This window comes from Cebus imitator, unplaced genomic scaffold (genome assembly GCF_001604975.1).
Source record: "Cebus imitator isolate Cc_AM_T3 unplaced genomic scaffold, Cebus_imitator-1.0 Scaffold117, whole genome shotgun sequence".
NCBI classification, from domain to species: Eukaryota; Metazoa; Chordata; class Mammalia; order Primates; family Cebidae; genus Cebus; species Cebus imitator.
The window spans coordinates 4,498,539-4,510,568 of NW_016107432.1; the positions used below are offsets into that span (position 1 = coordinate 4,498,539).

The following is a 12,030-nucleotide window of genomic DNA, read 5'->3' on the forward strand; positions in this document are numbered from 1 at the left end:
GGGAAGGCCTGAGGCGAGGGGTGGATGCCAGGCTCGGGAACCCACTTGCTGGGCCACCTTGGGCAGATCACTCCACCTCTCTGGGACTCTGCATCTGCGCTTCTAAAATGAAGACAGCAAGATGGCCTCAACAGGCCAGCTGAAGAACACAGTGAGATAGCAGCCACAGGTGCCACATGGGAAGGACCGTGGCTGTCTGCCCCCTGCCCCGTCCAGAAACCAGCCTGATGACTGGCCAGCTGAAGGAAGGAGGGGGGGAAGGAGGAAGAGGGAGAAAAGGAAGGAAGGCAGACAGAAGGAGGAGGGGATGGAGGGAAGGAGTGAAGAGGGAGGAATTCAGTGTTGTTTTTTCGCAGAGACTATAGAGCTGCTTAGACCACTTGAGATGCCCAAACCCAGGCCATGCTTCTGGGTAAACTACTCAAAAACATGTCAATTTGAAAAAAAAAAAAAAAAAAAAGACTCTTTACGGAAAAAGTTCCTCCAGGTTTCCAAGGTTTCCATGGTAACCCCTACTTCCAGCCAGGATAAGTGAACTCGTGCAGAACCCAGCAACTCTAGAGACATCTTCCGAAGCCCAATCCCGGGGAGCATGGTGATCTTCCAAAGCCGAGACCCCTGGGAGCACGGTGATCTTCCAAAGCTGAGACCCCCGGGAGCAGGGTGATCTTCCAAAGCCGAGACCCCCGGGAGCACGGTGATCTTCCAAAGCTGAGACCCCCGGGAGCAGGGTGATCTTCCAAAGCCAAGACCCCCAGGAGCAGGGTGATCTTCTGAGGCTGAGACCTCCGAGAGCAGGGTGATCTTCTGAGGCTGAGACCCATGGGATCACGGTGATCTTCCAAAGCTGAGACCCCCGGGAGCAGGGTGATCTTCCAAAGCTGAGACCCCCGGGATCACGGTGATCTTCTGAGGCTGAGACCCCTGGGATCACGGTGATCTTCCAAAGCTGAGACCCCTGGGAGCAGGGTGATCTTCCAAAGCCGAGACCCCCAGGAGCAGAGTGATCTTCTGAGGCTGAGACCCCCGGGAGCACAGTGATCTTCTGAGGATGAGACTCCCAGGAGCACGGTGATCTTCTGAGGCTGAGACCCCCGGGAGCAGGGTGATCTTCCGAGGCTGAGACCCCCGGGAGCACAGTGATCTTCCAAAGCCGAGACCCCCAGGAGCATGGTGATCTTACAAAGCCGAGACCCCCGGGAGCACGGTGATCTTCTGAGGCTGAGACCCCCAGGAGCAGGGTGATCTTCCGAGGCTGACCCCCGGGAGCATGGTGATCTTCCAAAGCCGAGACCCCCGGGAGCACGGTGATCTTCCAAAGCCGAGACCCCCGGGAGCACGGTGATCTTCCAAAGCTGAGAGCCCCGGGAGCACAGTGATCTTACAAAGCCAAGACCCCGGGGAGCAGGGTGATCTTCTGAGGCTGAGACCCCCAGGAGCAGGGTGATCTTCTGAAGCTGAGACCCCCGGGAGCACAGTGATCTTCCAAAGCTGAGACCCCCCTGGGAAGATGACAATCTTCCAAGGCTGAGACCCCCACGAGCAGGGTGATCTTCCAAAACCGAGAGCCCTCCCCAGGAGGATGACGATCTTCCAAGGCTGAGACCCCCAGGAGCAGGGTGAGCAGGCTCTGCAGCTGTCTCTACAACAGCCCTGTCATTCCTGGAGTAACTCAGGGTGACATGCTTTTCAAGCGGATTGAACCTGGAGCTGTGTTGATTTGTTTTTCCCGGACTCATTTCCATTTAAATCAGCTGACCTTCAGCCCCTTGCATAATGCAGGTGCTCCTGAAGAGAAATCAATCAGCACTTGAAGGAAATGGATTTGTGTTCGCATCTCCTTGGGCGGGCCTTCTGCCCTGCGTGCCCCAGGTCTAATTCTGTGTTTCAGTGACTGATTGTGTGCATGTGCACGTGTGAGCATGTGTGCCTGCATGCATGCACCTGTGTGCAGAGGCCTGGTGGCAGAGAGCAGCCGTATCCTCAATTCAAATCCACCTTTTGCTGCTGCCGTGTGGCCTTAAGTGAGATCCCTGACCTCTCTGGGCCTCCGTTTCCTCTTCGGTGAACTGAGATTGGCCTGTTATTTCACCAGGTTGTTGAGGGAATCAGCAGGAAGCAGAGATGTCTGTCTCTCAGCGGTGCCTCTTTTCGGCACACCCCACCTGCTCACCCTCTAGAGTGGGGAAAGAGCCGCTGACCTTGGGTGCTGCCACACCCTGCAGGTCCCCAGGACTCCATCCCTGGAACAGCAGGCACAGTTGCTGGGGTGGAGGGCCAAGTGCCCAGGCTGGCCCAGGTCCAGGCTCCCAGCCCACCAGCCTCCTGAAGTCAGGCTGGAGGGATGCCACCTGGGTCAGTGTTGGTGGCCAGGGAGGACACAGCTTGTTCTGGGGCTCCAGGTGGCTGGGATGGGGCACCACGCTGAGCTGGTGGACTCCCAGACCTGGTCACTGAGTTGGAAGGCCCGCCACACCCTGTTAGCGTGGAACACGACACTGTCAAAGTCCTAGTGTGCCCCTGAGAGCCAGGGCATGGGGTGTGGAGGCCCAGGCGCGCTCGCCCAGCAACTGTTCCCAGGAGGGCTGGGGAAAAATCGCCAGGTTGGCTTCATCTTGTGGCTCCACCTGCCCGTCCGCCCCTACCCAGACACCACGCTCCCCTTACAGCTAGGTAAACTGAGGCCCACGGGCCAACGCCTTGCCCAAGTGTCTCCAACAGAGCTTGGGTTCCTCCCAGAGCCTAATCCTCAGAATCCAGAAGCATTTTCTGGGGCCAGAGAAGTAAGAGGTCTTGGGGCTCAGCCAGGGCCTCCTCGGGCGGCTGTCGCAGGCCATTTGCTCAGCCTTTGGGGCAGCTGTGTTGCTGGGAGAGCTCTGAGACCTGGGGCTAGGCCAAGGATGATAGGGCCATTAGCTTATCAGTGCCACTAGAGTCTCCGAGCTTCTGGAACTCTGCCTGGGTTTGGTAAGGGGGCCTGGCTGTGGGACTGGGGGACAGAGGCCCTCCTGCATCCAATCAGCCCAGCATCTGCCCTCTCTGGCCTGACTGCACTGTGCCCACGTGTGCTGTGGACGAGGGGCCTGTGGGTTGCATGATTCCGAATCTCTTGCCCAGCTGCCCCGGGCCTCCAGATGGGGGTGACATCGTCACTGCCTCAAGCACACATTGTGGGGCTCAAAGGGGAAACCCTTCTGAGGTGTGCACAGCACCCCACACTGGGAGGGGAAGTTCTTCTCCCTGCCATTCACCGGGCAAAGCTAGCACCTCAGAAATACACTCAGCTCCAGAAACCCGGGCCCTGATTCCGTCTAAGTCACAGTCACCATCACCCACCTGGCCTTTGTCCTGCCCCTGCTCCTCCCACCCCTCCCTGTTACCTCCTGAGAGTGCTTAGTTCAATATCCCTGCAGAGGTCTGGGCCATGGGTGACACTGTGCCATTAGCCCCATCTGTGCCTTTAGAGTCCCCAAGGCAGGGGGAGAGGGCAGCCCACAGGCAGCCGCCTTGAGGGGCAGCAGGGCAAGGGCAGCCCCAACTTGCAGGGATCTCCGTGAGCCCCGGGAGACCAGACGCACGTTCACAGGGCCCAGGACTGCACACTCAGGGTGCACCAGGGAAGAAAAGTCTGAGGAGGGGGCGGGTGGGGCTCCCGGTGGGGTCTTAGTGCAGAAGTCAGGGCTAGCTCCACAGACTCAGGGGACCTGTACAGTTACGGTGGCAAGGGCCCCGTTCAGAAAGGTCCCCCTCTGTGTTTGCTGCCTTGAAAGTCACAAGATTTCTTGAGTTTTTGAACAAGGGCCATCTTTGATTTTGCACAGGGCCACATGGACGATGTAGCCGCACTGCCTAGAGCAGGGCCTCCTTTGGGGAAGTAGGTTCTGTCCCCAGATGTCAAAGCCCAGAGAGGTTAAGACACTGCTGCAGGTCGCCCAGGGCCTCTGGCACCACCAGGCCTGGGACGCTTCTCACGCTGGGCAGAACAGGAGACGCGAGGAGGGTCTCTGCTGCTTGGGGGACTCCCAGGAGCCGCGGGACCCCTGAGCCGCCCCCCACCCCCTCCTGACCCCATGGCAGCGCCTGGCGGGGCACAGGGTCACCTCCCGGAGGGAAGGTTAAACAAGCAGAGACAGAGGAGGGGGCCCGGCGGGGGAGTTCCAGCGCCTCTCGGCTTTCGGGGCGAGTCAGTGCCCCCCGCCGGGACCTGGTGGGGGAGGGGAGATAATCCATCCCAGCAGAAGCGCCTCCAGGAGGCTCCGGGTCGGCCGCGGCCCCAAGAGGACAGCAGCGGAGAGGCATGGCTGCGGAGCGGCGGGAGCGCAGGGCCTGGGCGGCCGCGGTAAGACGAGGACCACCGGAGGCGGCCGCAGAGGCCGGGCTGGGACAGGCACTCCCTGGGGTGAAGGCACTCCAGGTCCCAACGCGTGCAGGCGCCGCTGGCGGTGGCTTCGTTCTGGGAATTTAAAACCGTGGGGAGAAGAGGGGCCGTTGAGCACTGAGACGCAGCCTTGACCCCAGGTCAAAAGCCGCGCGTAGAGGAGTTAAGATCGGACTTTGTTCTCGCTGGTAACGCGCTGGGCCGCGTGACAGGGACGACCTCGCCACCTGGCCCGCAGCCCCTTGGCCAAAGGGGAGCGCTAGCTCAGCGGGGTCGCACGGTCTCCAGTGGCGCAGCTGGTCTGCGCCCAAGCCCAGATTCCGGGCAGTTGGGCAGAGGCTGGGACCCCCCACAGCCCGGCCTTTGGACCCCCTCTGCCGCGCCCGGGTTCTGCCCAGGAATCCAAGCGATGTTTGGCCGGAAGGGGCCTTGGGCCCATTCTGAGAGCCGTGCCACTCCCTGAGGGATGGGTGTCGGAACTGAGGAGGGAGCCGGGCTGCGGCCTCACTCACCTCCGCAGCCTCCCGTCACCTCCAAGAGCCCCTGCGGCGCCGTCTGGAAAACGGAGGCTCAGGGCTGCCCCGAGCGGAGGTGCCAGGGGGACCCAGGTGGGCCACGGGGCAGGCGGGGGAGCGGGCGGGGGTCGCTCCAGCTGTGGGCCCACGCCCCAGGGAAGGCCCGAGGCACAGGAGAGACACCTGGCGCCTTTCTTGGGACCCGAACGTACGGATAGGCGCGAAAGGCCAAACGTCAGAGACCGCGTCCGAAAACCTCGCGCCAGCCCGCGACCGCTGTGGCTGGGCTGCGGCGGGTTGCTCTGTGGGACCCGGTGCTACGGGCCTGGGCCTAAGCCTAGAAGAAAGCCGGATGGGCGACGGCGGCGGCGCAGGGTGGCCGCGAAGGGAACCAAGAGCCAGCGGGGAGCTCTCCCGAGAGCGCTTCGTGCCGCGCGTGGTTTCCCCGCGCGTTTGTTTCCTAAACTCTGAAGACCAGTCGCGCGCACCCGGCACTCAGCCGCTCCCGTCTGCTCGCTCCGTCCGGGCGCGCACTCTCCCCAACCTTGAAACTGGGCGGCGGGTGGGGCGGGGGCTTCGGGCCGACAGACCCTAATTCCTGCCCTAGAGGCCAGCCTCGGGACAGGCGCTGGGTCCTCGGGAACCGCCGGCTGCCGGCGCTCACGTCCCCGCTGGGGCTGCAGTCGCACACGCCCCGCTAGACCGACCCGAGGCAGGCGCTTCCCGAAACCGAGGCGCGCACGACGCCGGGACGCGGCAGGCGGCGGGGTCGGGGGAGTCGGCCATCGGCGTCCTTTCCTGGAGAGGTCACACCGGAGCCTTGAGAAACAGAGAAAGGAACCCAGACAAGCAGGAAAGGAAGCGTCTTATCCGGCTTAAAATGCGCAGACGCTGCGGGCGGGGTGGGCCGAGGGGTGGCGGCGGGCGGAGGACCCGGGAGGGCCCCGCGGGGGAAGCCGCCCGCCCTCACTGTCCCCGCCTGTGGAACCCCGCCGCTCTCGGGAGTCCGGGGCCCGGGGCGCCTCCGCGCAGGCGACAGCCGGGGAGGAGCATGGGAGCAGGGGAGGGGAGGAGGTGGAGGTGATGGAGGGGTGGCGTGACGCAGGAGGCAGACGGGGTCCCTGATGGGCTCGGCTGCCTGCGCTCTTTCGCCTCCAGAACTTCTCCGAGAACCGGCCGGCGTCCGGGGAGGCCGTGTTTACGCAGTCAGGCCAGTGAGGACGCGGACCCCGTGGAGGAGCTGCAGTGAATGTTGTTCTTCCAGACTGTTTGGCTGGCTTGCGACAGCGCCTTTGTAGGCGCCTGTGTTTGAGGGGTAACCGCGGGTCCGGTATACCCCAAAGCCTCAGTTTTCCTCCATAAAATTGGGCTAACAGGGCCGCCTGGGGATGACCCGGATGGCCCGCGGCGCGCCTGGGCTCTCTGAGTTTCCCGAGGACCCGCCCGCAGCTCCAGGAGGGCCCGAGACACTTCGCAGCTTCGCGGTCGCAGGGGCCTAGGTTCGCGCACGAGGTCCGGCCGGGCGCCGCGGGAACAGCGCTCAGGGGACGCAGCTCGGCGCTCCAGCTGCGCACAGCCCAGGGCCCAGCACGGCTGCAAACGCGGAGCTGGGGAGGAGGAGATAGGGCAGGACGCAGCCGGGAAGACTGCCCGGAGGAGGCCAGATCATAGCTCCCCTATAAAGGGCGTGAGTCGGGGGTTTTGAGTGCCTTCTCCCGTCATCCCACCACCTCCGCGTTCCAGAGGTTCTCACCGTCTTTTCTCCACCCACGCAGGGCAAGGATCCCGCCCGCAAACCCCGAGTTTTCCCTGGGGTTTCAGGACCGGCCCACGGTGGTTTTGCGGGGTTCAAACGTGCAGCCGCCGGCTCAGATTCGTTTCTCAGTCCGCGGATCGAGCGTCTGTGAGCCTTGGGTTCTAGGTTTTCGGCGAAGCACTTAAGCAAACAGTGGGTCTCCCAGGGAGCTTTTGGGGTGGGGTGGCGTGAGAACACAGTGAACGCTGAGATCAGAGAAGGGATCTGGGCATCTGAGTTGGGCGTGAGCGACCCGAAAGCCATTTCCCCGGTGCTGGGGACAGTGGAGATGTGACCTGTGCTGCCTGCGCTCAAAGGCAGCGCCCGGAGTTTGGAGGCCGGAGTCTAAGAGCAGAGTTTAGGGTGAGAGGGCCTACGAGGAGACAGCCTCCCTGCCGCCCCAGCGACCGGACGGCCTCGAGATTTGGTTTGCCCCGATGGCGTTGGAAGGGAGCAGAGGCCTGGAGCCGGCGGTGCAGGCGCTGCAGGGCGGGTGAGGCCTGCTCTCGCTACTCCGCGCTAGCTGGCAGAGGGGTTCAGAGATGCCCGCGGGGCTGACGCTGCGCCTGGGCCAGCTGCCTTGCCGGCGACTCCCCACAACCTGGGGTGGGTGGGGAGGACGCGGTGGTCCCAGCAGCACTGAGGTAGCGATCATTAGTAATTTGTTTTTGAAGATGGGTCAGCCAGACGGGACTGAAGTGGTTCGGTCACAGCTCCCTGCAGCCTCCACCTCCTGGGCTCAAGCGATCTTTCAGCCTCAGCCTACTGAGTAGCTGGGACTACAGGCACGCAGCACCAGGTCTGGCTAGGGATCATTATACCCATTTGCCACAAGAGGAACCTGAGGCTCAGGCCACTTAGCGAAATACACTAAACGCAGTGAAAGGGGTCCTCTCACTTGGGGTCTGGCAGCAAAGGCCAGCCATTTGGGACACACCTCCCAGTCCAAGGGATAGCTGGACAGTGGGGAAATGGAACCCCTCCTGGGTCAGGCACTTGCGGAAAGAGTGGTGGGTCACAGTGGAGGCACAGCCTGGCAGTCACTGGGGAGGAGGAAGAAGTGCAGCCCCCAAGAACAACCTTGTGGGAGAATGGCGCTGCGGAGGGGAAGACCAAGGACCCCCATGCCTCCTCCTGTCTCTAGGGAGCACTGTCTGCCCTACCTCGGCTCCTGAAAATCTCCAACTCACGTCCTGGGGAGTGGAGCTTTCCTGGGAGATCCTCTGCCTGGCTGGAGCAGCTGTTGGATTTGCCTGGTGTGCCGCTGAAAGCGATTAGAAACAGAATTGGCGCGCTAAGTCTGGGTCCAAGCAGCCCCACCCAGTGACATGAAGACGGTTTAAGTCCCCTGGAGCACAGATAATCCCCTGTCTCTGGGCTCTCTGGCCCTGTCTGGGCTGCTTCTGTAAAATGGGGCAGCCACGAGCGGTGCTCAGACAGCGCCAGGCAGGGGTGAGTGTTCGGAGTTTAGCACATCCATACCCCTCCCATTTTGGAAGGTAATTGGCTTGGGAATGACCCTGTTCTCTTGGCCTCAGCCTCCTTCCATCCCCCGGGGATGACCCTGGAATTTAAATTTCAGGGGAATGAACATGATGTCTGGCCCTGGGAGCTGTTAGGATGGCTTTAGAGCTCCCTAGGGTAAATCCAGCCTCTGCCACCTCTGCTTGGTGGCACTGAGTGAGTACCACCAGCTACCAGGACCTCTGCTCTCTCCTGGCAAATCCTGGGTGTGTGCCTGGCCCCAGGGTTGCCTGTCACAATAGACTGCATCTTGTACGTTGATTTGCTTGTTTGTATCATGTCTGCAAATTGTTTAGATTTGTTCACAGCTCAAGGCTCACTCTTCAAACTTTGCCTGGCACAGACAGATTGGGAAGGAAGGAAGGAACAAATGAATGAGTGTGGGAGGGACCCCGACACTTACTAGACCCAACGGAGGATTTCAAGGGAAGCCAAGCTCAACAAGGGCGCCCAGTGGCCAATGTGCGCCCTCGGATGCTGGAGGCTCTGGGCCCCTGGGGGCAGGCACTGCCACCCACCATTTCCCTCCCTGCGCTCACCTTGGGTGGCAGCTGCTCAGGACTGAGTCTTGTCGGGGGCTGCGGGCCCTGGAGAAACATCGAAACGTCCTTCTGAGAAGTTTCAGGGGAGGCCTTTGAGATCCTAGAGAGGCAAGGGCCGGGGAGAATTCATAATTTAACAAAAGGCAGCCACTTCCCTGGGGGCGGGACAGCACATAGTGGGGCACAGTTACTGGGTAGCCGCTGAGTGTGGCAGTCCAGGGCCGCTGCTGGCCTCACCTTTCTGGTTTATTTTTTCTTTTTCTCCACTGCATTTACTCTGAGCAGCACAGCCCATCCCCCGGAGATCTAAATGAAATCCCTGGAGGAAAGGCGGACTCCAGGAGTGGCCCTCAGTCTCCTGCCCTGTCCCCTAATTGCAAGTACAGCTCTCCCGGCACAGGGGGAGAGGCCCCACCCAGCTCGACCTCGGCACTGGGAAATCAAGGGAAACCCATTGTTCTGGGGCTGTTTTCCTCCACGGTGCATTGGGTGGCAGACCCTAAGGGACCATGAGGACAGGGCGCTGGGTAAAAGAGGGTTGACTGCTTCCCATTCTCCGTCTGCATTCAGGAGGTTTTTGGCTTTGATCATTTTGCATCAGCTTGGCCGAGAAAAGGCCCCGAAAGTAGTCGGGTCCCAAGTATCCAGTCCGGTGGTATAGGGAGGCCGTTCTGCCCGCCACCCGGCACAGCAGGCACCTGGCACATTCCTTCCTCCTGGGCTGGGCGCAGCAAGGCTGGGCACGCTGTCTGCATTGAGAGGGCCGGGGAAGGAGAAACATGTCGGTTGCTGCAGCAGAGTTTCACAGGCTGCGGGTGAGCTGTGGGGCGCGGAGGTGGAGGGGCCTGAGGAGCGTGGACAGTCAGGGCCTGTGCCCCAATGTTGCAGTGGGGGGGAAGGCTCTGCCCTGGTCTTGGTTCCTGTCACCCTCACTACAACATGACTATGTCTATTTTTCCGCTGGGAAACCTGAGGATCAAAAAGACAAGATGATGCCGGAGCTTGGCTTGGCATTACCAGCCTGGAGGTGGGGGTGGCACCAAAGCCTGAGGTCCACATGTAGCCTGGGCAGCCAGGACGGAGCTGCAGGTGGCTGTTGGCAGACACGGCATCAGTAGCTCCCGGCAGTCACACATCTGCCTCCCAGTATGGGCAGGAGGCTGGGGTTGCTTTTGGAGACCTTGAGTTGGAATTGTGATGATGGGCAGGGCTGAGAGCTCTCCCTGGGCATTAAATGAATAAGAGGCAGGCAAAAATCTCTCCGTGCACTTCCTGAGAAGCTCCCTTCCTGGTGAGAGTCCTGCCTCCGTGGACTGAAGGAGCCTGCTCCCTGAAGTGATGCTGCACTCGGCGGTCTGATGACAGCCCCATCTTGGAATGACACTTTAAGGTGGAATTCAGTCAAAGCATCTGTGTGAACTCTGCAGGTGTTGGCCAGGGAGTGGGTTCTTCCCCACCCGGGCTGCCCCTCAGAGGGCACTGGGATCACTCTCTGCCCTTTGTGGACCCCATTTCCCCCTCCTGTAGAGGGACCCTGCTGGACTGAAGTCCCCATTTGCTGATTCTGAGTTTCCTCCAGTCCTTGTCTCCTCAACTGCCATTTCATTAAGTAGTGCTCCCTTTGCATATGATGGAAAAGAGTGGAGTTCAGGAAGCTGGTGCTCCAGAGACCCTGCAGATGACTCCTAATTAGGTCAGGTCTCTAAATGTCACCTCCGCTTATTGTTATTAGACACAGATTAAATGGAACTGAGCTAATTTCCAGTTTAGATGTCCCCATGAGACAGCCAGGCTAGAGGCTGCCCCCTGTTGGCATTCTGCTCTAATTGCAGGCAAATAAACAGGAGTGTCAACAGTAATGTCCTTGGTGGATTCTAAAGGGGGTCCGGGACCCTCCTCCTTCCCTGCAGAACCACAAAGCATGAGCCAGAAGGAGACTTGGGGCCTGAGTCCCCTCTTGCGCTTTGCACTCCTCTGTCACTGATGCGTAATTGGACCCTAAAGAATGCCTGGCCTGGCTTCCCATGTGGGCAGGGACAGGGCTGAGCTCCTCCTGTGGGTCCAGAACGGGGCCTCGCCTGCCGACTGCATTACGTAAGTAGTTGTCGGACAAAAAATTGAGCAAATAAATGAAGTGACTTCATTCCTCCAGGCCTGAATTTGTAGTCTGTGAAATGAGGATAGAAGGGGCACTGCCCCGGGGAGGTTGAAGGACATTCCTGGCTGGGAGGACCACGCAGGACCCTGCAGACGTCAGTGTTGCACCTCGCCTCCCGCCCCACCCTGACCTCGGCTGCTGGCCAGGCCTTCCAGGAGCCCTGTCTGACCTCGGGTGCACATTCTGGGGGGCCGGCTGTGCATGTAGGATTCCCCTCGAGATGGTGTGACCAGCATTTTTAGGAACAAGGAAGGGGCATTTTTAAAGCTCACTACAGTTCTCCTTCGTAGGCCCAAAACCACATCGGAAACATGAAGATATCATGTGTGTTGTAGGAATACATGGTGTGAGTGTGGAGGTGCAGGGGAGTTTTAAGAGGGAAATTGCGCGTTTCCACACCTCTGTCCAAGGAGGGTGTGTTATTTCAAGTCAGTTCCACAGACTTCCTGGAGGTGGCGACCTTGGGACAGGACGGGCATCACGGCTCCACTTCGCCTTTTTAAGCCTTCAGAATAAATTAACCTTAGATGAATACTTCCACTGTGCTAAAGAAGCAAGAGAATTCCAGCAAAATCTGGTTCATTGACAGACAGTTGGCCCGAACAATTCAGGTCCAAGGAGCTGTGTTGCTTTAGCACGTCCTCCGCTGGTCCCGAGAATGTAATGTCGGGTGATTTGTGCAGTCAGTGTTTGTGGGCAAATTTATTTAAGGTTATTTTAAAGCTGGTGTCTGTCCCCATCTTCATCTCTGTGCTGTGAGTCCGCTGGGGCCTCCGTGGACTGGGAACCAGGCCCCACTTTGCAAATGTTGTCCCATGCGCTGGCTGTCCCTCCCACCACAGCCCCATCCAAATGATGCCTTTTGGGGGCTCCAAATAGACGGGTGGGGACAAAATGAAACTTGGTGGGCTGCTGAGAATCATATCCTCAGGGATCCCTGTGGGCTGCCTGGAGCTGAGTGCAGTCAGAGACCGCTGTGCGACAGGCTCGTTCCCCTAAAGGTGGCACGGGTCTACAGGCTTGTCGTGGGGCTGTCTAGAGGCCTCTAATGGGGGTGCTGACTGGACTGTGGCCTGACAGCCAGAACCCTCCTCACCCACTCCCTCCCAGACCCCCCC

At 60.1% G+C, this 12,030-nt stretch overlaps 1 pseudogene; it reads right to left on the minus strand.

The window, feature by feature from the left end:
• LOC108311500 overlaps positions 1–5,679 on the minus strand; it is a 46,530-nt pseudogene extending 40,851 nt beyond the window's left edge.
• Positions 5,680–12,030: the final 6,351 nt, after the last annotated feature.